This window comes from Hyla sarda, unplaced genomic scaffold (genome assembly GCF_029499605.1).
Source record: "Hyla sarda isolate aHylSar1 unplaced genomic scaffold, aHylSar1.hap1 scaffold_605, whole genome shotgun sequence".
Taxonomy (NCBI): domain Eukaryota; kingdom Metazoa; phylum Chordata; class Amphibia; order Anura; family Hylidae; genus Hyla; species Hyla sarda.
Window position 1 is genome coordinate 71,835 of NW_026610620.1, and position 24,205 is coordinate 96,039.

The 24,205-nt window shown below is 45.9% G+C and overlaps 10 non-coding genes across 10 annotated transcripts; all 10 read left to right on the forward strand.

The window, feature by feature from the left end:
• The first annotated feature begins 1,614 nt into the window (after nucleotides 1-1,614).
• LOC130340967 (U2 spliceosomal RNA) lies at nucleotides 1,615-1,805 on the forward strand. The gene has a single exon (XR_008880989.1). It is a non-coding gene; the product is annotated as a U2 spliceosomal RNA (small nuclear RNA).
• Nucleotides 1,806-3,886: 2,081 nt separating this feature from the next.
• LOC130340969 (U2 spliceosomal RNA) lies at nucleotides 3,887-4,077 on the forward strand. The gene has a single exon (XR_008880990.1). It is a non-coding gene; the product is annotated as a U2 spliceosomal RNA (small nuclear RNA).
• Nucleotides 4,078-6,162: 2,085 nt separating this feature from the next.
• Nucleotides 6,163-6,353, forward strand: LOC130340970 (U2 spliceosomal RNA). Its single transcript, XR_008880991.1, has one exon. It is a non-coding gene; the product is annotated as a U2 spliceosomal RNA (small nuclear RNA).
• A 2,087-nt stretch (nucleotides 6,354-8,440) lies between these two features.
• Nucleotides 8,441-8,631, forward strand: LOC130340971 (U2 spliceosomal RNA). Its single transcript, XR_008880992.1, has one exon. It is a non-coding gene; the product is annotated as a U2 spliceosomal RNA (small nuclear RNA).
• Nucleotides 8,632-10,718: 2,087 nt separating this feature from the next.
• On the forward strand, nucleotides 10,719-10,909 carry LOC130340931 (U2 spliceosomal RNA). The gene has a single exon (XR_008880959.1). It is a non-coding gene; the product is annotated as a U2 spliceosomal RNA (small nuclear RNA).
• A 2,080-nt stretch (nucleotides 10,910-12,989) lies between these two features.
• Nucleotides 12,990-13,180, forward strand: LOC130340972 (U2 spliceosomal RNA). Its single transcript, XR_008880993.1, has one exon. It is a non-coding gene; the product is annotated as a U2 spliceosomal RNA (small nuclear RNA).
• Nucleotides 13,181-15,281: 2,101 nt separating this feature from the next.
• LOC130340973 (U2 spliceosomal RNA) lies at nucleotides 15,282-15,472 on the forward strand. The gene has a single exon (XR_008880994.1). It is a non-coding gene; the product is annotated as a U2 spliceosomal RNA (small nuclear RNA).
• Nucleotides 15,473-17,561: 2,089 nt separating this feature from the next.
• LOC130340974 (U2 spliceosomal RNA) lies at nucleotides 17,562-17,752 on the forward strand. Its single transcript, XR_008880995.1, has one exon. It is a non-coding gene; the product is annotated as a U2 spliceosomal RNA (small nuclear RNA).
• Nucleotides 17,753-19,836: 2,084 nt separating this feature from the next.
• LOC130340975 (U2 spliceosomal RNA) lies at nucleotides 19,837-20,027 on the forward strand. The gene has a single exon (XR_008880996.1). It is a non-coding gene; the product is annotated as a U2 spliceosomal RNA (small nuclear RNA).
• Nucleotides 20,028-22,130: 2,103 nt separating this feature from the next.
• On the forward strand, nucleotides 22,131-22,321 carry LOC130340976 (U2 spliceosomal RNA). Its single transcript, XR_008880997.1, has one exon. It is a non-coding gene; the product is annotated as a U2 spliceosomal RNA (small nuclear RNA).
• The last annotated feature ends 1,884 nt before the right edge of the window (nucleotides 22,322-24,205 follow it).

Consider the following 24,205-nt stretch of genomic DNA (forward strand, 5'->3'; position numbering starts at 1 on the left):
TCCTGGCTGTTCACACAGGTGTGTCATTGCTGTACATTGACCATGCATTGCTTCTGTGGTATTGCAAAGGCAAAGACAAATGCTTCCAGCCATCCATTGCACTAATGGATTGGTCATCAGCTGGCTGTCTATGTCCCGCATCAATATAGACCAAAGTACAGAGGGTTAGGCTATGCTATTGTGCACCTACCTGATGCATCAGAAGGTGCGAGGCCCTTGCTAAATTCTGTGCACAGACTTTGAGATCTATACTTTAGACTGTATCTAAACCTGCTCCAACATGGACTGACATTCTGGCCTACTTTCAGCCGATGCGACTTGTCTGTCGCTGAACAGTCGCTTTTTATGTATTCAGCACCTATGTATAATGTTGTAAAAATGCTCTAGAAGCTAAAGTCGCAGAAATGTCACACATATTTGGCCTGCAACTTTCTGTGCGACAAATTCAGACAGGAAAAATCAGTATAAATCCTTAGAAAATTATCCCCCAGTGTCTCCATCTGCTGGCGGTATTGAATAAGCATTGCTGCACTGATGGGGTATGCATTAGACGAAAAAAAAGAAGAAAAAGAAGAATAATACGCCCAGAAAAGAGGCGAAAAGGAGAAAAACGTAAAAAAACGTGAAAAAAAAGTAAGAGGAAGAGAAGGGAAAAAAAGGTGGAAATGGGTTTAAAAGTGATTTCGGCGGAGAAATATATATATATATATATATATATATATATATATATATATATATATACGCGCACACACACACATATATATAAACGTATTCTCCGTTGAGATATTGCAGCCGCTGCTGTGTCCAGGCCCAGGAGCCTTAGCACTGTGCTGTGATGTCACTCAATACCACTGACATCACTAGGTGTAAACAACATCTCTCCTTTGCTGTGTATGTGACTATGGAGCTGTTTGGTGATGTCGTCTATTATGGCCTTCATAGAAGCAACAGGAGATTGTTGCATCCATCTAGAACCCTCAGAACTACAGTGCTATGATGTCACTCACTTCCACAGGCCTTGCAGAGTGTAAACAACAACAACCCAGCTTTGTTGTGTATGTAACCATAGGGATTTGTGATGTCACCTAGAACCTTCACAGCAGCGACAGCTTTATGAGGAGCATCAGCACTGCTCTGCCTGAGCAGAACCATCACCGCCATAGGTTGTCAAATAACCCGGATTTAACCCACACAGGTAAGTCCAATGGGGTGCAGGCATGTCCTCTATGCTTACAGCTTCCCGTGGGTGTTGGTTTGATACCGTTTGGGGACAGCCAAGGAGGCATCTGCAGGCAACAAAGGTAGGTGTGTGCTTGTGTGTGTGTTTCCTATGCAGATCCTAAGCCCAGTGTCACATGCAAGTAGGAGGAGTAAGAAGGGTTCCTGGCAAATCCGGGTTATGGATTGCATTTAAAAAGGCCCCGTGGGAGTGCAATGGGCCCCTGTCTTGCTGCTTAGCAATAATGGTATGGGTTTAGGTTCTGCTGTGTGTACTGGTGGTTGACTGCCCCCCAGCCCAGAGTGTGCATGGAAAATTGTCTGGCAGCCTCCCTGACAGCAAGCAGTGATAGTGCCCATGAAGGGCACCTTGTTGGGCCCGCCCCTTTCACGGTTATCGCTTCTCGGCCTTTTGGCTAAGATCAAGTGTAGTATCTGTTCTTATCAGTTTAATATCTGATACGTCCCCTATCTGGGGACCATATATTAAATGGATTTTTGAGAACGGGGGCCGATTTCGAAGCTTGCTTCCGTCGCCCTATGCATTGACCCGATATGGCAGTATCTTCGGGTACAGTGCACCACCCCCTTACAGGGTTAAAAAGAAAGATTCCTACTTTCATTGCTACCTGCTTGCTGGCTAGCCAGCTAGCCAGCCCTGTGGGCCTTGCTGCTGCTGCAGCCAAAAAACAAAAGGTGGTGCTGCTGCTGCTTCTGCTGCTTCTGCTTCTGCTTGTGTCTGGCCGCTGTTGGAGCGTCCAGGCACAGGACTTCTGCTGCTGCTGACTAAATGGCCTCCTTAATTGGATCATTTGAGTAGCCAGCACACCTGTGCAGGTAGGGCATGACATGATAGGCAGCTGCCTTGATAGCGGGTGGGTGCTGAATGTTCCTAATTGACAAAATAAGATTAATGCTTATGAAGAAATATAAAATCTCATCCCTTCCCCAATATCACGCCACACCCCTACCCCTTAATTCCCTGGTTGAACTTGATGGACATATGTCTTTTTTCGACCGTACTAACTATGTAACTATGTAACATAACATGGGGGGGGGGGGGGTCTCCTGGCTGTTCACACAGGTGTGTCATTGCTGTACATTGACCATGCATTGCTTCTGTGGTATTGCAAAGGCAAAGACAAATGCTTCCAGCCATCCATTGCACTAATGGATTGGTCATCAGCTGGCTGTCTATGTCCCGCATCAATATAGACCAAAGTACAGAGGGTTAGGCTATGCTATTGTGCACCTACCTGATGCATCAGAAGGTGCGAGGCCCTTGCTAAATTCTGTGCACAGACTTTGAGATCTATACTTTAGACTGTATCTAAACCTGCTCCAACATGGACTGACATTCTGGCCTACTTTCAGCCGATGCGACTTGTCTGTCGCTGAACAGTCGCTTTTTATGTATTCAGCACCTATGTATAATGTTGTAAAAATGCTCTAGAAGCTAAAGTCGCAGAAATGTCACACATATTTGGCCTGCAACTTTCTGTGCGACAAATTCAGACAGGAAAAATCAGTATAAATCCTTAGAAAATTATCCCCCAGTGTCTCCATCTGCTGGCGGTATTGAATAAGCATTGCTGCACTGATGGGGTATGCATTAGACGAAAAAAAAGAAGAAAAAGAAGAATAATACGCCCAGAAAAGAGGCGAAAAGGAGAAAAACGTAAAAAAACGTGAAAAAAAAGAAAGAGGAAGAGAAGGGAAAAAAAGGTGGAAATGGGTTTAAAAGTGATTTCGGCGGAGAAATATATATATATATATATATATATATATATATATACGCGCACACACACACATATATATAAACGTATTCTCCGTTGAGATATTGCAGCCGCTGCTGTGTCCAGGCCCAGGAGCCTTAGCACTGTGCTGTGATGTCACTCAATACCACTGACATCACTAGGTGTAAACAACATCTCTCCTTTGCTGTGTATGTGACTATGGAGCTGTTTGGTGATGTCGTCTATTATGGCCTTCATAGAAGCAACAGGAGATTGTTGCATCCATCTAGAACCCTCAGAACTACAGTGCTATGATGTCACTCACTTCCACAGGCCTTGCAGAGTGTAAACAACAACAACCCAGCTTTGTTGTGTATGTAACCATAGGGATTTGTGATGTCACCTAGAACCTTCACAGCAGCGACAGCTTTATGAGGAGCATCAGCACTGCTCTGCCTGAGCAGAACCATCACCGCCATAGGTTGTCAAATAACCCGGATTTAACCCACACAGGTAAGTCCAATGGGGTGCAGGCATGTCCTCTATGCTTACAGCTTCCCGTGGGTGTTGGTTTGATACCATTTGGGGACAGCCAAGGAGGCATCTGCAGGCAACAAAGGTAGGTGTGTGCTTGTGTGTGTGTTTCCTATGCAGATCCTAAGCCCAGTGTCACATGCAAGTAGGAGGAGTAAGAAGGGTTCCTGGCAAATCCGGGTTATGGATTGCATTTAAAAAGGCCCCGTGGGAGTGCAATGGGCCCCTGTCTTGCTGCTTAGCAATAATGGTATGGGTTTAGGTTCTGCTGTGTGTACTGGTGGTTGACTGCCCCCCAGCCCAGAGTGTGCATGGAAAATTGTCTGGCAGCCTCCCTGACAGCAAGCAGTGATAGTGCCCATGAAGGGCACCTTGTTGGGCCCGCCCCTTTCACGGTTATCGCTTCTCGGCCTTTTGGCTAAGATCAAGTGTAGTATCTGTTCTTATCAGTTTAATATCTGATACGTCCCCTATCTGGGGACCATATATTAAATGGATTTTTGAGAACGGGGGCCGATTTCGAAGCTTGCTTCCGTCGCCCTATGCATTGACCCGATATGGCAGTATCTTCGGGTACAGTGCACCACCCCCTTACAGGGTTAAAAAGAAAGATTCCTACTTTCATTGCTACCTGCTTGCTGGCTAGCCAGCTAGCCAGCCCTGTGGGCCTTGCTGCTGCTGCAGCCAAAAAACAAAAGGTGGTGCTGCTGCTGCTTCTGCTGCTTCTGCTTCTGCTTGTGTCTGGCCGCTGTTGGAGCGTCCAGGCACAGGACTTCTGCTGCTGCTGACTAAATGGCCTCCTTAATTGGATCATTTGAGTAGCCAGCACACCTGTGCAGGTAGGGCATGACATGATAGGCAGCTGCCTTGATAGCGGGTGGGTGCTGAATGTTCCTAATTGACAAAATAAGATTAATGCTTATGAAGAAATATAAAATGTCATCCCTTCCCCAATATCGCGCCACACCCCTACCCCTTAATTCCCTGGTTGAACTTGATGGACATATGTCTTTTTTCGACCGTACTAACTATGTAACTATGTAACATAACATGGGGGGGGGGGGGGTCTCCTGGCTGTTCACACAGGTGTGTCATTGCTGTACATTGACCATGCATTGCTTCTGTGGTATTGCAAAGGCAAAGACAAATGCTTCCAGCCATCCATTGCACTAATGGATTGGTCATCAGCTGGCTGTCTATGTCCCGCATCAATATAGACCAAAGTACAGAGGGTTAGGCTATGCTATTGTGCACCTACCTGATGCATCAGAAGGTGCGAGGCCCTTGCTAAATTTTGTGCACAGACTTTGAGATCTATACTTTAGACTGTATCTAAACCTGCTCCAACATGGACTGACATTCTGGCCTACTTTCAGCCGATGCGACTTGTCTGTCGCTGAACAGTCGCTTTTTATGTATTCAGCACCTATGTATAATGTTGAAAAATGCTCTAGAAGCTAAAGTCGCAGAAATGTCACACATATTTGGCCTGCAACTTTCTGTGCGACAAATTCAGACAGGAAAAATCAGTATAAATCCTTAGAAAATTATCCCCCAGTGTCTCCATCTGCTGGCGGTATTGAATAAGCATTGCTGCACTGATGGGGTATGCATTAGACGAAAAAAAGAAGAAAAAGAAGAATAATACGCCCAGAAAAGAGGCGAAAAGGAGAAAAACGTAAAAAAACGTGAAAAAAAAGTAAGAGGAAGAGAAGGGAAAAAAAGGTGGAAATGGGTTTAAAAGTGATTTCGGCGGAGAAATATATATATATATATATATATATATATATATATATATATACGCGCACACACACACATATATATAAACGTATTCTCCGTTGAGATATTGCAGCCGCTGCTGTGTCCAGGCCCAGGAGCCTTAGCACTGTGCTGTGATGTCACTCAATACCACTGACATCACTAGGTGTAAACAACATCTCTCCTTTGCTGTGTATGTGACTATGGAGCTGTTTGGTGATGTCGTCTATTATGGCCTTCATAGAAGCAACAGGAGATTGTTGCATCCATCTAGAACCCTCAGAACTACAGTGCTATGATGTCACTCACTTCCACAGGCCTTGCAGAGTGTAAACAACAACAACCCAGCTTTGTTGTGTATGTAACCATAGGGATTTGTGATGTCACCTAGAACCTTCACAGCAGCGACAGCTTTATGAGGAGCATCAGCACTGCTCTGCCTGAGCAGAACCATCACCGCCATAGGTTGTCAAATAACCCGGATTTAACCCACACAGGTAAGTCCAATGGGGTGCAGGCATGTCCTCTATGCTTACAGCTTCCCGTGGGTGTTGGTTTGATACCGTTTGGGGACAGCCAAGGAGGCATCTGCAGGCAACAAAGGTAGGTGTGTGCTTGTGTGTGTGTTTCCTATGCAGATCCTAAGCCCAGTGTCACATGCAAGTAGGAGGAGTAAGAAGGGTTCCTGGCAAATCCGGGTTATGGATTGCATTTAAAAAGGCCCCGTGGGAGTGCAATGGGCCCCTGTCTTGCTGCTTAGCAATAATGGTATGGGTTTAGGTTCTGCTGTGTGTACTGGTGGTTGACTGCCCCCCAGCCCAGAGTGTGCATGGAAAATTGTCTGGCAGCCTCCCTGACAGCAAGCAGTGATAGTGCCCATGAAGGGCACCTTGTTGGGCCCGCCCCTTTCACGGTTATCGCTTCTCGGCCTTTTGGCTAAGATCAAGTGTAGTATCTGTTCTTATCAGTTTAATATCTGATACGTCCCCTATCTGGGGACCATATATTAAATGGATTTTTGAGAACGGGGGCCGATTTCGAAGCTTGCTTCCGTCGCCCTATGCATTGACCCGATATGGCAGTATCTTCGGGTACAGTGCACCACCCCCTTACAGGGTTAAAAAGAAAGATTCCTACTTTCATTGCTACCTGCTTGCTGGCTAGCCAGCTAGCCAGCCCTGTGGGCCTTGCTGCTGCTGCAGCCAAAAAACAAAAGGTGGTGCTGCTGCTGCTTCTGCTGCTTCTGCTTCTGCTTGTGTCTGGCCGCTGTTGGAGCGTCCAGGCACAGGACTTCTGCTGCTGCTGACTAAATGGCCTCCTTAATTGGATCATTTGAGTAGCCAGCACACCTGTGCAGGTAGGGCATGACATGATAGGCAGCTGCCTTGATAGCGGGTGGGTGCTGAATGTTCCTAATTGACAAAATAAGATTAATGCTTATGAAGAAATATAAAATCTCATCCCTTCCCCAATATCGCGCCACACCCCTACCCCTTAATTCCCTGGTTGAACTTGATGGACATATGTCTTTTTTCGACCTTACTAACTATGTAACTATGTAACATAACATGGGGGGGGGGGGGGGGTCTCCTGGCTGTTCACACAGGTGTGTCATTGCTGTACATTGACCATGCATTGCTTCTGTGGTATTGCAAAGGCAAAGACAAATGCTTCCAGCCATCCATTGCACTAATGGATTGGTCATCAGCTGGCTGTCTATGTCCCGCATCAATATAGACCAAAGTACAGAGGGTTAGGCTATGCTATTGTGCACCTACCTGATGCATCAGAAGGTGCGAGGCCCTTGCTAAATTCTGTGCACAGACTTTGAGATCTATACTTTAGACTGTATCTAAACCTGCTCCAACATGGACTGACATTCTGGCCTACTTTCAGCCGATGTGACTTGTCTGTCGCTGAACAGTCGCTTTTTATGTATTCAGCACCTATGTATAATGTTGAAAAATGCTCTAGAAGCTAAAGTCGCAGAAATGTCACACATATTTGGCCTGCAACTTTCTGTGCGACAAATTCAGACAGGAAAAATCAGTATAAATCCTTAGAAAATTATCCCCCAGTGTCTCCATCTGCTGGCGGTATTGAATAAGCATTGCTGCACTGATGGGGTATGCATTAGACGAAAAAAAGAAGAAAAAGAAGAATAATACGCCCAGAAAAGAGGCGAAAAGGAGAAAAACGTAAAAAAACGTGAAAAAAAAGTAAGAGGAAGAGAAGGGAAAAAAAGGTGGAAATGGGTTTAAAAGTGATTTTGGCGGAGAAATATATATATATATATATATATATATATATATATATATATACGCGCACACACACACATATATATAAACGTATTCTCCGTTGAGATATTGCAGCCGCTGCTGTGTCCAGGCCCAGGAGCCTTAGCACTGTGCTGTGATGTCACTCAATACCACTGACATCACTAGGTGTAAACAACATCTCTCCTTTGCTGTGTATGTGACTATGGAGCTGTTTGGTGATGTCGTCTATTATGGCCTTCATAGAAGCAACAGGAGATTGTTGCATCCATCTAGAACCCTCAGAACTACAGTGCTATGATGTCACTCACTTCCACAGGCCTTGCAGAGTGTAAACAACAACAACCCAGCTTTGTTGTGTATGTAACCATAGGGATTTGTGATGTCACCTAGAACCTTCACAGCAGCGACAGCTTTATGAGGAGCATCAGCACTGCTCTGCCTGAGCAGAACCATCACCGCCATAGGTTGTCAAATAACCCGGATTTAACCCACACAGGTAAGTCCAATGGGGTGCAGGCATGTCCTCTATGCTTACAGCTTCCCGTGGGTGTTGGTTTGATACCGTTTGGGGACAGCCAAGGAGGCATCTGCAGGCAACAAAGGTAGGTGTGTGCTTGTGTGTGTGTTTCCTATGCAGATCCTAAGCCCAGTGTCACATGCAAGTAGGAGGAGTAAGAAGGGTTCCTGGCAAATCCGGGTTATGGATTGCATTTAAAAAGGCCCCGTGGGAGTGCAATGGGCCCCTGTCTTGCTGCTTAGCAATAATGGTATGGGTTTAGGTTCTGCTGTGTGTACTGGTGGTTGACTGCCCCCCAGCCCAGAGTGTGCATGGAAAATTGTCTGGCAGCCTCCCTGACAGCAAGCAGTGATAGTGCCCATGAAGGGCACCTTGTTGGGCCCGCCCCTTTCACGGTTATCGCTTCTCGGCCTTTTGGCTAAGATCAAGTGTAGTATCTGTTCTTATCAGTTTAATATCTGATACGTCCCCTATCTGGGGACCATATATTAAATGGATTTTTGAGAACGGGGGCCGATTTCGAAGCTTGCTTCCGTCGCCCTATGCATTGACCCGATATGGCAGTATCTTCGGGTACAGTGCACCACCCCCTTACAGGGTTAAAAAGAAAGATTCCTACTTTCATTGCTACCTGCTTGCTGGCTAGCCAGCTAGCCAGCCCTGTGGGCCTTGCTGCTGCTGCAGCCAAAAAACAAAAGGTGGTGCTGCTGCTGCTTCTGCTGCTTCTGCTTCTGCTTGTGTCTGGCCGCTGTTGGAGCGTCCAGGCACAGGACTTCTGCTGCTGCTGACTAAATGGCCTCCTTAATTGGATCATTTGAGTAGCCAGCACACCTGTGCAGGTAGGGCATGACATGATAGGCAGCTGCCTTGATAGCGGGTGGGTGCTGAATGTTCCTAATTGACAAAATAAGATTAATGCTTATGAAGAAATATAAAATCTCATCCCTTCCCCAATATCGCGCCACACCCCTACCCCTTAATTCCCTGGTTGAACTTGATGGACATATGTCTTTTTTCGACCGTACTAACTATGTAACTATGTAACATAACATGGGGGGGGGGGGGGTCTCCTGGCTGTTCACACAGGTGTGTCATTGCTGTACATTGACCATGCATTGCTTCTGTGGTATTGCAAAGGCAAAGACAAATGCTTCCAGCCATCCATTGCACTAATGGATTGGTCATCAGCTGGCTGTCTATGTCCCGCATCAATATAGACCAAAGTACAGAGGGTTAGGCTATGCTATTGTGCACCTACCTGATGCATCAGAAGGTGCGAGGCCCTTGCTAAATTCTGTGCACAGACTTTGAGATCTATACTTTAGACTGTATCTAAACCTGCTCCAACATGGACTGACATTCTGGCCTACTTTCAGCCGATGCGACTTGTCTGTCGCTGAACAGTCGCTTTTTATGTATTCAGCACCTATGTATAATGTTGTAAAAATGCTCTAGAAGCTAAAGTCGCAGAAATGTCACACATATTTGGCCTGCAACTTTCTGTGCGACAAATTCAGACAGGAAAAATCAGTATAAATCCTTAGAAAATTATCCCCCAGTGTCTCCATCTGCTGGCGGTATTGAATAAGCATTGCTGCACTGATGGGGTATGCATTAGACGAAAAAAAAGAAGAAAAAGAAGAATAATACGCCCAGAAAAGAGGCGAAAAGGAGAAAAACGTAAAAAAACGTGAAAAAAAAGTAAGAGGAAGAGAAGGGAAAAAAAGGTGGAAATGGGTTTAAAAGTGATTTCGGCGGAGAAATATATATATATATATATATATATATATATATATATATATACGCGCACACACACACATATATATAAACGTATTCTCCGTTGAGATATTGCAGCCGCTGCTGTGTCCAGGCCCAGGAGCCTTAGCACTGTGCTGTGATGTCACTCAATACCACTGACATCACTAGGTGTAAACAACATCTCTCCTTTGCTGTGTATGTGACTATGGAGCTGTTTGGTGATGTCGTCTATTATGGCCTTCATAGAAGCAACAGGAGATTGTTGCATCCATCTAGAACCCTCAGAACTACAGTGCTATGATGTCACTCACTTCCACAGGCCTTGCAGAGTGTAAACAACAACAACCCAGCTTTGTTGTGTATGTAACCATAGGGATTTGTGATGTCACCTAGAACCTTCACAGCAGCGACAGCTTTATGAGGAGCATCAGCACTGCTCTGCCTGAGCAGAACCATCACCGCCATAGGTTGTCAAATAACCCGGATTTAACCCACACAGGTAAGTCCAATGGGGTGCAGGCATGTCCTCTATGCTTACAGCTTCCCGTGGGTGTTGGTTTGATACCGTTTGGGGACAGCCAAGGAGGCATCTGCAGGCAACAAAGGTAGGTGTGTGCTTGTGTGTGTGTTTCCTATGCAGATCCTAAGCCCAGTGTCACATGCAAGTAGGAGGAGTAAGAAGGGTTCCTGGCAAATCCGGGTTATGGATTGCATTTAAAAAGGCCCCGTGGGAGTGCAATGGGCCCCTGTCTTGCTGCTTAGCAATAATGGTATGGGTTTAGGTTCTGCTGTGTGTACTGGTGGTTGACTGCCCCCCAGCCCAGAGTGTGCATGGAAAATTGTCTGGCAGCCTCCCTGACAGCAAGCAGTGATAGTGCCCATGAAGGGCACCTTGTTGGGCCCGCCCCTTTCACGGTTATCGCTTCTCGGCCTTTTGGCTAAGATCAAGTGTAGTATCTGTTCTTATCAGTTTAATATCTGATACGTCCCCTATCTGGGGATCATATATTAAATGGATTTTTGAGAACGGGGGCCGATTTCGAAGCTTGCTTCCGTCGCCCTATGCATTGACCCGATATGGCAGTATCTTCGGGTACAGTGCACCACCCCCTTACAGGGTTAAAAAGAAAGATTCCTACTTTCATTGCTACCTGCTTGCTGGCTAGCCAGCTAGCCAGCCCTGTGGGCCTTGCTGCTGCTGCAGCCAAAAAACAAAAGGTGGTGCTGCTGCTGCTTCTGCTGCTTCTGCTTCTGCTTGTGTCTGGCCGCTGTTGGAGCGTCCAGGCACAGGACTTCTGCTGCTGCTGACTAAATGGCCTCCTTAATTGGATCATTTGAGTAGCCAGCACACCTGTGCAGGTAGGGCATGACATGATAGGCAGCTGCCTTGATAGCGGGTGGGTGCTGAATGTTCCTAATTGACAAAATAAGATTAATGCTTATGAAGAAATATAAAATCTCATCCCTTCCCCAATATCGCGCCACACCCCTACCCCTTAATTCCCTGGTTGAACTTGATGGACATATGTCTTTTTTCGACCGTACTAACTATGTAACTATGTAACATAACATGGGGGGGGGGGGGTCTCCTGGCTGTTCACACAGGTGTGTCATTGCTGTACATTGACCATGCATTGCTTCTGTGGTATTGCAAAGGCAAAGACAAATGCTTCCAGCCATCCATTGCACTAATGGATTGGTCATCAGCTGGCTGTCTATGTCCCGCATCAATATAGACCAAAGTACAGAGGGTTAGGCTATGCTATTGTGCACCTACCTGATGCATCAGAAGGTGCGAGGCCCTTGCTAAATTCTGTGCACAGACTTTGAGATCTATACTTTAGACTGTATCTAAACCTGCTCCAACATGGACTGACATTCTGGCCTACTTTCAGCCGATGCGACTTGTCTGTCGCTGAACAGTCGCTTTTTATGTATTCAGCACCTATGTATAATGTTGTAAAAATGCTCTAGAAGCTAAAGTCGCAGAAATGTCACACATATTTGGCCTGCAACTTTCTGTGCGACAAATTCAGACAGGAAAAATCAGTATAAATCCTTAGAAAATTATCCCCCAGTGTCTCCATCTGCTGGCGGTATTGAATAAGCATTGCTGCACTGATGGGGTATGCATTAGACGAAAAAAAAGAAGAAAAAGAAGAATAATACGCCCAGAAAAGAGGCGAAAAGGAGAAAAACGTAAAAAAACGTGAAAAAAAAGTAAGAGGAAGAGAAGGGAAAAAAAGGTGGAAATGGGTTTAAAAGTGATTTCGGCGGAGAAATATATATATATATATATATATATATATATATATACGCGCACACACACACATATATATAAACGTATTCTCCGTTGAGATATTGCAGCCGCTGCTGTGTCCAGGCCCAGGAGCCTTAGCACTGTGCTGTGATGTCACTCAATACCACTGACATCACTAGGTGTAAACAACATCTCTCCTTTGCTGTGTATGTGACTATGGAGCTGTTTGGTGATGTCGTCTATTATGGCCTTCATAGAAGCAACAGGAGATTGTTGCATCCATCTAGAACCCTCAGAACTACAGTGCTATGATGTCACTCACTTCCACAGGCCTTGCAGAGTGTAAACAACAACAACCCAGCTTTGTTGTGTATGTAACCATAGGGATTTGTGATGTCACCTAGAACCTTCACAGCAGCGACAGCTTTATGAGGAGCATCAGCACTGCTCTGCCTGAGCAGAACCATCACCGCCATAGGTTGTCAAATAACCCGGATTTAACCCACACAGGTAAGTCCAATGGGGTGCAGGCATGTCCTCTATGCTTACAGCTTCCCGTGGGTGTTGGTTTGATACCGTTTGGGGACAGCCAAGGAGGCATCTGCAGGCAACAAAGGTAGGTGTGTGCTTGTGTGTGTGTTTCCTATGCAGATCCTAAGCCCAGTGTCACATGCAAGTAGGAGGAGTAAGAAGGGTTCCTGGCAAATCCGGGTTATGGATTGCATTTAAAAAGGCCCCGTGGGAGTGCAATGGGCCCCTGTCTTGCTGCTTAGCAATAATGGTATGGGTTTAGGTTCTGCTGTGTGTACTGGTGGTTGACTGCCCCCCAGCCCAGAGTGTGCATGGAAAATTGTCTGGCAGCCTCCCTGACAGCAAGCAGTGATAGTGCCCATGAAGGGCACCTTGTTGGGCCCGCCCCTTTCACGGTTATCGCTTCTCGGCCTTTTGGCTAAGATCAAGTGTAGTATCTGTTCTTATCAGTTTAATATCTGATACGTCCCCTATCTGGGGACCATATATTAAATGGATTTTTGAGAACGGGGGCCGATTTCGAAGCTTGCTTCCGTCGCCCTATGCATTGACCCGATATGGCAGTATCTTCGGGTACAGTGCACCACCCCCTTACAGGGTTAAAAAGAAAGATTCCTACTTTCATTGCTACCTGCTTGCTGGCTAGCCAGCTAGCCAGCCCTGTGGGCCTTGCTGCTGCTGCAGCCAAAAAACAAAAGGTGGTGCTGCTGCTGCTTCTGCTGCTTCTGCTTCTGCTTGTGTCTGGCCGCTGTTGGAGCGTCCAGGCACAGGACTTCTGCTGCTGCTGACTAAATGGCCTCCTTAATTGGATCATTTGAGTAGCCAGCACACCTGTGCAGGTAGGGCATGACATGATAGGCAGCTGCCTTGATAGCGGGTGGGTGCTGAATGTTCCTAATTGACAAAATAAGATTAATGCTTATGAAGAAATATAAAATCTCATCCCTTCCCCAATATCGCGCCACACCCCTACCCCTTAATTCCCTGGTTGAACTTGATGGACATATGTCTTTTTTCGACCGTACTAACTATGTAACTATGTAACATAACATGGGGGGGGGGGGGGGGGGGGGTCTCCTGGCTGTTCACACAGGTGTGTCATTGCTGTACATTGACCATGCATTGCTTCTGTGGTATTGCAAAGGCAAAGACAAATGCTTCCAGCCATCCATTGCACTAATGGATTGGTCATCAGCTGGCTGTCTATGTCCCGCATCAATATAGACCAAAGTACAGAGGGTTAGGCTATGCTATTGTGCACCTACCTGATGCATCAGAAGGTGCGAGGCCCTTGCTAAATTCTGTGCACAGACTTTGAGATCTATACTTTAGACTGTATCTAAACCTGCTCCAACATGGACCGACATTCTGGCCTACTTTCAGCCGATGCGACTTGTCTGTCGCTGAACAGTCGCTTTTTATGTATTCAGCACCTATGTATAATGTTGTAAAAATGCTCTAGAAGCTAAAGTCGCAGAAATGTCACACATATTTGGCCTGCAACTTTCTGTGCGACAAATTCAGACAGGAAAAATCAGTATAAATCCTTAGAAAATTATCCCCCAGTGTCTCCATCTGCTGGCGGTATTGAATAAGCATTGCTGCACTGATGGGGTATGCATTAGACGAAAAAAAAGAAGAAAAAGAAGAATAATACGCCCAGAAAAGAGGCGAAAAGGAGAAAAACGTAAAAAAACGTGAAAAAAAAGTAAGAGGAAGAGAAGGGAAAAAAAGGTGGAAATGGGTTTAAAAGTGATTTCGGCGGAGAATATATATATATATATATATATATATATATATATATATATATATATATACGCGCACACACACACATATATATAAACGTATTCTCCGTTGAGATATTGCAGCCGCTGCTGTGTCCAGGCCCAGGAGCCTTAGCACTGTGCTGTGATGTCACTCAATACCACTGACATCACTAGGTGTAAACAACATCTCTCCTTTGCTGTGTATGTGACTATGGAGCTGTTTGGTGATGTCGTCTATTATGGCCTTCATAGAAGCAACAGGAGATTGTTGCATCCATCTAGAACCCTCAGAACTACAGTGCTATGATGTCACTCACTTCCACAGGCCTTGCAGAGTGTAAACAACAACAACCCAGCTTTGTTGTGTATGTAACCATAGGGATTTGTGATGTCACCTAGAACCTTCACAGCAGCGACAGCTTTATGAGGAGCATCAGCACTGCTCTGCCTGAGCAGAACCATCACCGCCATAGGTTGTCAAATAACCCGGATTTAACCCACACAGGTAAGTCCAATGGGGTGCAGGCATGTCCTCTATGCTTACAGCTTCCCGTGGGTGTTGGTTTGATACCGTTTGGGGACAGCCAAGGAGGCATCTGCAGGCAACAAAGGTAGGTGTGTGCTTGTGTGTGTGTTTCCTATGCAGATCCTAAGCCCAGTGTCACATGCAAGTAGGAGGAGTAAGAAGGGTTCCTGGCAAATCCGGGTTATGGATTGCATTTAAAAAGGCCCCGTGGGAGTGCAATGGGCCCCTGTCTTGCTGCTTAGCAATAATGGTATGGGTTTAGGTTCTGCTGTGTGTACTGGTGGTTGACTGCCCCCCAGCCCAGAGTGTGCATGGAAAATTGTCTGGCAGCCTCCCTGACAGCAAGCAGTGATAGTGCCCATGAAGGGCACCTTGTTGGGCCCGCCCCTTTCACGGTTATCGCTTCTCGGCCTTTTGGCTAAGATCAAGTGTAGTATCTGTTCTTATCAGTTTAATATCTGATACGTCCCCTATCTGGGGACCATATATTAAATGGATTTTTGAGAACGGGGGCCGATTTCGAAGCTTGCTTCCGTCGCCCTATGCATTGACCCGATATGGCAGTATCTTCGGGTACAGTGCACCACCCCCTTACAGGGTTAAAAAGAAAGATTCCTACTTTCATTGCTACCTGCTTGCTGGCTAGCCAGCTAGCCAGCCCTGTGGGCCTTGCTGCTGCTGCAGCCAAAAAACAAAAGGTGGTGCTGCTGCTGCTTCTGCTGCTTCTGCTTCTGCTTGTGTCTGGCCGCTGTTGGAGCGTCCAGGCACAGGACTTCTGCTGCTGCTGACTAAATGGCCTCCTTAATTGGATCATTTGAGTAGCCAGCACACCTGTGCAGGTAGGGCATGACATGATAGGCAGCTGCCTTGATAGCGGGTGGGTGCTGAATGTTCCTAATTGACAAAATAAGATTAATGCTTATGAAGAAATATAAAATCTCATCCCTTCCCCAATATCGCGCCACACCCCTACCCCTTAATTCCCTGGTTGAACTTGATGGACATATGTCTTTTTTCGACCGTACTAACTATGTAACTATGTAACATAACATGGGGGGGGGGGGGTCTCCTGGCTGTTCACACAGGTGTGTCATTGCTGTACATTGACCATGCATTGCTTCTGTGGTATTGCAAAGGCAAAGACAAATGCTTCCAGCCATCCATTGCACTAATGGATTGGTCATCAGCTGGCTGTCTATGTCCCGCATCAATATAGACCAAAGTACAGAGGGTTAGGCTATGCTATTGTGCACCTACCTGATGCATCAGAAGGTGCGAGGCCCTTGCTAAATTCTGTGCACAGACTTTGAGATCTATACTTTAGACTGTATCTAAACCTGCTCCAACATGGACTGACATTCTGGCCTACTTTCAGCCGATGCGACTTGTCTGTCGCTGAACAGTCGCTTTTTATGTATTCAGCACCTATGTATAATGTTGTAAAAATGCTCTAGAAGCTAAAGTCGCAGAAATGTCACACATATTTGGCCTGCAACTTTCTGTGCGACAAATTCAGACAGGAAAAATCAGTATAAATCCTTAGAAAATTATCCCCCAGTGTCTCCATCTGCTGGCGGTATTGAATAAGCATTGCTGCACTGATGGGGTATGCATTAGACGAAAAAAAAGAAGAAAAAGAAGAATAATACGCCCAGAAAAGAGGCGAAAAGGAGAAAAACGTAAAAAAACGTGAAAAAAAAGTAAGAGGAAGAGAAGGGAAAAAAAGGTGGAAATGGGTTTAAAAGTGATTTCGGCGGAGAAATATATATATATATATATATATATATATATATATATATATATACGCGCACACACACACATATATATAAACGTATTCTCCGTTGAGATATTGCAGCCGCTGCTGTGTCCAGGCCCAGGAGCCTTAGCACTGTGCTGTGATGTCACTCAATACCACTGACATCACTAGGTGTAAACAACATCTCTCCTTTGCTGTGTATGTGACTATGGAGCTGTTTGGTGATGTCGTCTATTATGGCCTTCATAGAAGCAACAGGAGATTGTTGCATCCATCTAGAACCCTCAGAACTACAGTGCTATGATGTCACTCACTTCCACAGGCCTTGCAGAGTGTAAACAACAACAACCCAGCTTTGTTGTGTATGTAACCATAGGGATTTGTGATGTCACCTAGAACCTTCACAGCAGCGACAGCTTTATGAGGAGCATCAGCACTGCTCTGCCTGAGCAGAACCATCACCGCCATAGGTTGTCAAATAACCCGGATTTAACCCACACAGGTAAGTCCAATGGGGTGCAGGCATGTCCTCTATGCTTACAGCTTCCCGTGGGTGTTGGTTTGATACCGTTTGGGGACAGCCAAGGAGGCATCTGCAGGCAACAAAGGTAGGTGTTGTGCTTGTGTGTGTGTTTCCTATGCAGATCCTAAGCCCAGTGTCACATGCAAGTAGGAGGAGTAAGAAGGGTTCCTGGCAAATCCGGGTTATGGATTGCATTTAAAAAGGCCCCGTGGGAGTGCAATGGGCCCCTGTCTTGCTGCTTAGCAATAATGGTATGGGTTTAGGTTCTGCTGTGTGTACTGGTGGTTGACTGCCCCCCAGCCCAGAGTGTGCATGGAAAATTGTCTGGCAGCCTCCCTGACAGCAAGCAGTGATAGTGCCCATGAAGGGCACCTTGTTGGGCCCGCCCCTTTCACGGTTATCGCTTCTCGGCCTTTTGGCTAAGATCAAGTGTAGTATCTGTTCTTATCAGTTTAATATCTGATACGTCCCCTATCTGGGGACCATATATTAAATGGATTTTTGAGAACGGGGGCCGATTTCGAAGCTTGCTTCCGTCGCCCTATGCATTGACCCGATATGGCAGTATCTTCGGGTACAGTGCACCACCCCCTTACAGGGTTAAAAAGAAAGATTCCTACTTTCATTGCTACCTGCTTGCTGGCTAGCCAGCTAGCCAGCCCTGTGGGCCTTGCTGCTGCTGCAGCCAAAAAACAAAAGGTGGTGCTGCTGCTGCTTCTGCTGCTTCTGCTTCTGCTTGTGTCTGGCCGCTGTTGGAGCGTCCAGGCACAGGACTTCTGCTGCTGCTGACTAAATGGCCTCCTTAATTGGATCATTTGAGTAGCCAGCACACCTGTGCAGGTAGGGCATGACATGATAGGCAGCTGCCTTGATAGCGGGTGGGTGCTGAATGTTCCTAATTGACAAAATAAGATTAATGCTTATGAAGAAATATAAAATCTCATCCCTTCCCCAATATCGCGCCACACCCCTACCCCTTAATTCCCTGGTTGAACTTGATGGACATATGTCTTTTTTCGACCGTACTAACTATGTAACTATGTAACATAACATGGGGGGGGGGGGGTCTCCTGGCTGTTCACACAGGTGTGTCATTGCTGTACATTGACCATGCATTGCTTCTGTGGTATTGCAAAGGCAAAGACAAATGCTTCCAGCCATCCATTGCACTAATGGATTGGTCATCAGCTGGCTGTCTATGTCCCGCATCAATATAGACCAAAGTACAGAGGGTTAGGCTATGCTATTGTGCACCTACCTGATGCATCAGAAGGTGCGAGGCCCTTGCTAAATTCTGTGCACAGACTTTGAGATCTATACTTTAGACTGTATCTAAACCTGCTCCAACATGGACTGACATTCTGGCCTACTTTCAGCCGATGCGACTTGTCTGTCGCTGAACAGTCGCTTTTTATGTATTCAGCACCTATGTATAATGTTGTAAAAATGCTCTAGAAGCTAAAGTCGCAGAAATGTCACACATATTTGGCCTGCAACTTTCTGTGCGACAAATTCAGACAGGAAAAATCAGTATAAATCCTTAGAAAATTATCCCCCAGTGTCTCCATCTGCTGGCGGTATTGAATAAGCATTGCTGCACTGATGGGGTATGCATTAGACGAAAAAAAAGAAGAAAAAGAAGAATAATACGCCCAGAAAAGAGGCGAAAAGGAGAAAAACGTAAAAAAACGTGAAAAAAAAGTAAGAGGAAGAGAAGGGAAAAAAAGGTGGAAATGGGTTTAAAAGTGATTTCGGCGGAGAAATATATATATATATATATATATATATATATATATATATACGCGCACACACACACATATATATAAACGTATTCTCCGTTGAGATATTGCAGCCGCTGCTGTGTCCAGGCCCAGGAGCCTTAGCACTGTGCTGTGATGTCACTCAATACCACTGACATCACTAGGTGTAAACAACATCTCTCCTTTGCTGTGTATGTGACTATGGAGCTGTTTGGTGATGTCGTCTATTATGGCCTTCATAGAAGCAACAGGAGATTGTTGCATCCATCTAGAACCCTCAGAACTACAGTGCTATGATGTCACTCACTTCCACAGGCCTTGCAGAGTGTAAACAACAACAACCCAGCTTTGTTGTGTATGTAACCATAGGGATTTGTGATGTCACCTAGAACCTTCACAGCAGCGACAGCTTTATGAGGAGCATCAGCACTGCTCTGCCTGAGCAGAACCATCACCGCCATAGGTTGTCAAATAACCCGGATTTAACCCACACAGGTAAGTCCAATGGGGTGCAGGCATGTCCTCTATGCTTACAGCTTCCCGTGGGTGTTGGTTTGATACCGTTTGGGGACAGCCAAGGAGGCATCTGCAGGCAACAAAGGTAGGTGTGTGCTTGTGTGTGTGTTTCCTATGCAGATCCTAAGCCCAGTGTCACATGCAAGTAGGAGGAGTAAGAAGGGTTCCTGGCAAATCCGGGTTATGGATTGCATTTAAAAAGGCCCCGTGGGAGTGCAATGGGCCCCTGTCTTGCTGCTTAGCAATAATGGTATGGGTTTAGGTTCTGCTGTGTGTACTGGTGGTTGACTGCCCCCCAGCCCAGAGTGTGCATGGAAAATTGTCTGGCAGCCTCCCTGACAGCAAGCAGTGATAGTGCCCATGAAGGGCACCTTGTTGGGCCCGCCCCTTTCACGGTTATCGCTTCTCGGCCTTTTGGCTAAGATCAAGTGTAGTATCTGTTCTTATCAGTTTAATATCTGATACGTCCCCTATCTGGGGACCATATATTAAATGGATTTTTGAGAACGGGGGCCGATTTCGAAGCTTGCTTCCGTCGCCCTATGCATTGACCCGATATGGCAGTATCTTCGGGTACAGTGCACCACCCCCTTACAGGGTTAAAAAGAAAGATTCCTACTTTCATTGCTACCTGCTTGCTGGCTAGCCAGCTAGCCAGCCCTGTGGGCCTTGCTGCTGCTGCAGCCAAAAAACAAAAGGTGGTGCTGCTGCTGCTTCTGCTGCTTCTGCTTCTGCTTGTGTCTGGCCGCTGTTGGAGCGTCCAGGCACAGGACTTCTGCTGCTGCTGACTAAATGGCCTCCTTAATTGGATCATTTGAGTAGCCAGCACACCTGTGCAGGTAGGGCATGACATGATAGGCAGCTGCCTTGATAGCGGGTGGGTGCTGAATGTTCCTAATTGACAAAATAAGATTAATGCTTATGAAGAAATATAAAATCTCATCCCTTCCCCAATATCGCGCCACACCCCTACCCCTTAATTCCCTGGTTGAACTTGATGGACATATGTCTTTTTTCGACCGTACTAACTATGTAACTATGTAACATAACATGGGGGGGGGGGGGGGGTCTCCTGGCTGTTCACACAGGTGTGTCATTGCTGTACATTGACCATGCATTGCTTCTGTGGTATTGCAAAGGCAAAGACAAATGCTTCCAGCCATCCATTGCACTAATGGATTGGTCATCAGCTGGCTGTCTATGTCCCGCATCAATATAGACCAAAGTACAGAGGGTTAGGCTATGCTATTGTGCACCTACCTGATGCATCAGAAGGTGCGAGGCCCTTGCTAAATTCTGTGCACAGACTTTGAGATCTATACTTTAGACTGTATCTAAACCTGCTCCAACATGGACTGACATTCTGGCCTACTTTCAGCCGATGCGACTTGTCTGTCGCTGAACAGTCGCTTTTTATGTATTCAGCACCTATGTATAATGTTGTAAAAATGCTCTAGAAGCTAAAGTCGCAGAAATGTCACACATATTTGGCCTGCAACTTTCTGTGCGACAAATTCAGACAGGAAAAATCAGTATAAATCCTTAGAAAATTATCCCCCAGTGTCTCCATCTGCTGGCGGTATTGAATAAGCATTGCTGCACTGATGGGGTATGCATTAGACGAAAAAAAAGAAGAAAAAGAAGAATAATACGCCCAGAAAAGAGGCGAAAAGGAGAAAAACGTAAAAAAACGTGAAAAAAAAGTAAGAGGAAGAGAAGGGAAAAAAAGGTGGAAATGGGTTTAAAAGTGATTTCGGCGGAGAAATATATATATATATATATATATATATATATATATATATATATATATATATATATACGCGCACACACACACATATATATAAACGTATTCTCCGTTGAGATATTGCAGCCGCTGCTGTGTCCAGGCCCAGGAGCCTTAGCACTGTGCTGTGATGTCACTCAATACCACTGACATCACTAGGTGTAAACAACATCTCTCCTTTGCTGTGTATGTGACTATGGAGCTGTTTGGTGATGTCGTCTATTATGGCCTTCATAGAAGCAACAGGAGATTGTTGCATCCATCTAGAACCCTCAGAACTACAGTGCTATGATGTCACTCACTTCCACAGGCCTTGCAGAGTGTAAACAACAACAACCCAGCTTTGTTGTGTATGTAACCATAGGGATTTGTGATGTCACCTAGAACCTTCACAGCAGCGACAGCTTTATGAGGAGCATCAGCACTGCTCTGCCTGAGCAGAACCATCACCGCCATAGGTTGTCAAATAACCCGGATTTAACCCACACAGGTAAGTCCAATGGGGTGCAGGCATGTCCTCTATGCTTACAGCTTCCCGTGGGTGTTGGTTTGATACCGTTTGGGGACAGCCAAGGAGGCATCTGCAGGCAACAAAGGTAGGTGTGTGCTTGTGTGTGTGTTTCCTATGCAGATCCTAAGCCCAGTGTCACATGCAAGTAGGAGGAGTAAGAAGGGTTCCTGGCAAATCCGGGTTATGGATTGCATTTAAAAAGGCCCCGTGGGAGTGCAATGGGCCCCTGTCTTGCTGCTTAGCAATAATGGTATGGGTTTAGGTTCTGCTGTGTGTACTGGTGGTTGACTGCCCCCCAGCCCAGAGTGTGCATGGAAAATTGTCTGGCAGCCTCCCTGACAGCAAGCAGTGATAGTGCCCATGAAGGGCACCTTGTTGGGCCCGCCCCTTTCACGGTTATCGCTTCTCGGCCTTTTGGCTAAGATCAAGTGTAGTATCTGTTCTTATCAGTTTAATATCTGATACGTCCCCTATCTGGGGACCATATATTAAATGGATTTTTGAGAACGGGGGCCGATTTCGAAGCTTGCTTCCGTCGCCCTATGCATTGACCCGATATGGCAGTATCTTCGGGTACAGTGCACCACCCCCTTACAGGGTTAAAAAGAAAGATTCCTACTTTCATTGCTACCTGCTTGCTGGCTAGCCAGCTAGCCAGCCCTGTGGGCCTTGCTGCTGCTGCAGCCAAAAAACAAAAGGTGGTGCTGCTGCTGCTTCTGCTGCTTCTGCTTCTGCTTGTGTCTGGCCGCTGTTGGAGCGTCCAGGCACAGGACTTCTGCTGCTGCTGACTAAATGGCCTCCTTAATTGGATCATTTGAGTAGCCAGCACACCTGTGCAGGTAGGGCATGACATGATAGGCAGCTGCCTTGATAGCGGGTGGGTGCTGAATGTTCCTAATTGACAAAATAAGATTAATGCTTATGAAGAAATATAAAATCTCATCCCTTCCCCAATATCGCGCCACACCCCTACCCCTTAATTCCCTGGTTGAACTTGATGGACATATGTCTTTTTTCGACCGTACTAACTATGTAACTATGTAACATAACATGGGGGGGGGGGGGGGGTCTCCTGGCTGTTCACACAGGTGTGTCATTGCTGTACATTGACCATGCATTGCTTCTGTGGTATTGCAAAGGCAAAGACAAATGCTTCCAGCCATCCATTGCACTAATGGATTGGTCATCAGCTGGCTGTCTATGTCCCGCATCAATATAGACCAAAGTACAGAGGGTTAGGCTATGCTATTGTGCACCTACCTGATGCATCAGAAGGTGCGAGGCCCTTGCTAAATTCTGTGCACAGACTTTGAGATCTATACTTTAGACTGTATCTAAACCTGCTCCAACATGGACTGACATTCTGGCCTACTTTCAGCCGATGCGACTTGTCTGTCGCTGAACAGTCGCTTTTTATGTATTCAGCACCTATGTATAATGTTGTAAAAATGCTCTAGAAGCTAAAGTCGCAGAAATGTCACACATATTTGGCCTGCAACTTTCTGTGCGACAAATTCAGACAGGAAAAATCAGTTTAAATCCTTAGAAAATTATCCCCCAGTGTCTCCATCTGCTGGCGGTATTGAATAAGCATTGCTGCACTGATGGGGTATGCATTAGACGAAAAAAAAGAAGAAAAAGAAGAATAATACGCCCAGAAAAGAGGCGAAAAGGAGAAAAACGTAAAAAAACGTGAAAAAAAAGTAAGAGGAAGAGAAGGGAAAAAAAGGTGGAAATGGGTTTAAAAGTGATTTCGGCGGAGAAATATATATATATATATATATATATATATATATATATATATATATATACGCGCACACACACACATATATATAAACGTATTCTCCGTTGAGATATTGCAGCCGCTGCTGTGTCCAGGCCCAGGAGCCTTAGCACTGTGCTGTGATGTCACTCAATACCACTGACATCACTAGGTGTAAACAACATCTCTCCTTTGCTGTGTATGTGACTATGGAGCTGTTTGGTGATGTCGTCTATTATGGCCTTCATAGAAGCAACAGGAGATTGTTGCATCCATCTAGAACCCTCAGAACTACAGTGCTATGATGTCACTCACTTCCACAGGCCTTGCAGAGTGTAAACAACAACAACCCAGCTTTGTTGTGTATGTAACCATAGGGATTTGTGATGTCACCTAGAACCTTCACAGCAGCGACAGCTTTATGAGGAGCATCAGCACTGCTCTGCCTGAGCAGAACCATCACCGCCATAGGTTGTCAAATAACCCGGATTTAACCCACACAGGTAAGTCCAATGGGGTGCAGGCATGTCCTCTATGCTTACAGCTTCCCGTGGGTGTTGGTTTGATACCGTTTGGGGACAGCCAAGGAGGCATCTGCAGGCAACAAAGGTAGGTGTGTGCTTGTGTGTGTGTTTCCTATGCAGATCCTAAGCCCAGTGTCACATGCAAGTAGGAGGAGTAAGAAGGGTTCCTGGCAAATCCGGGTTATGG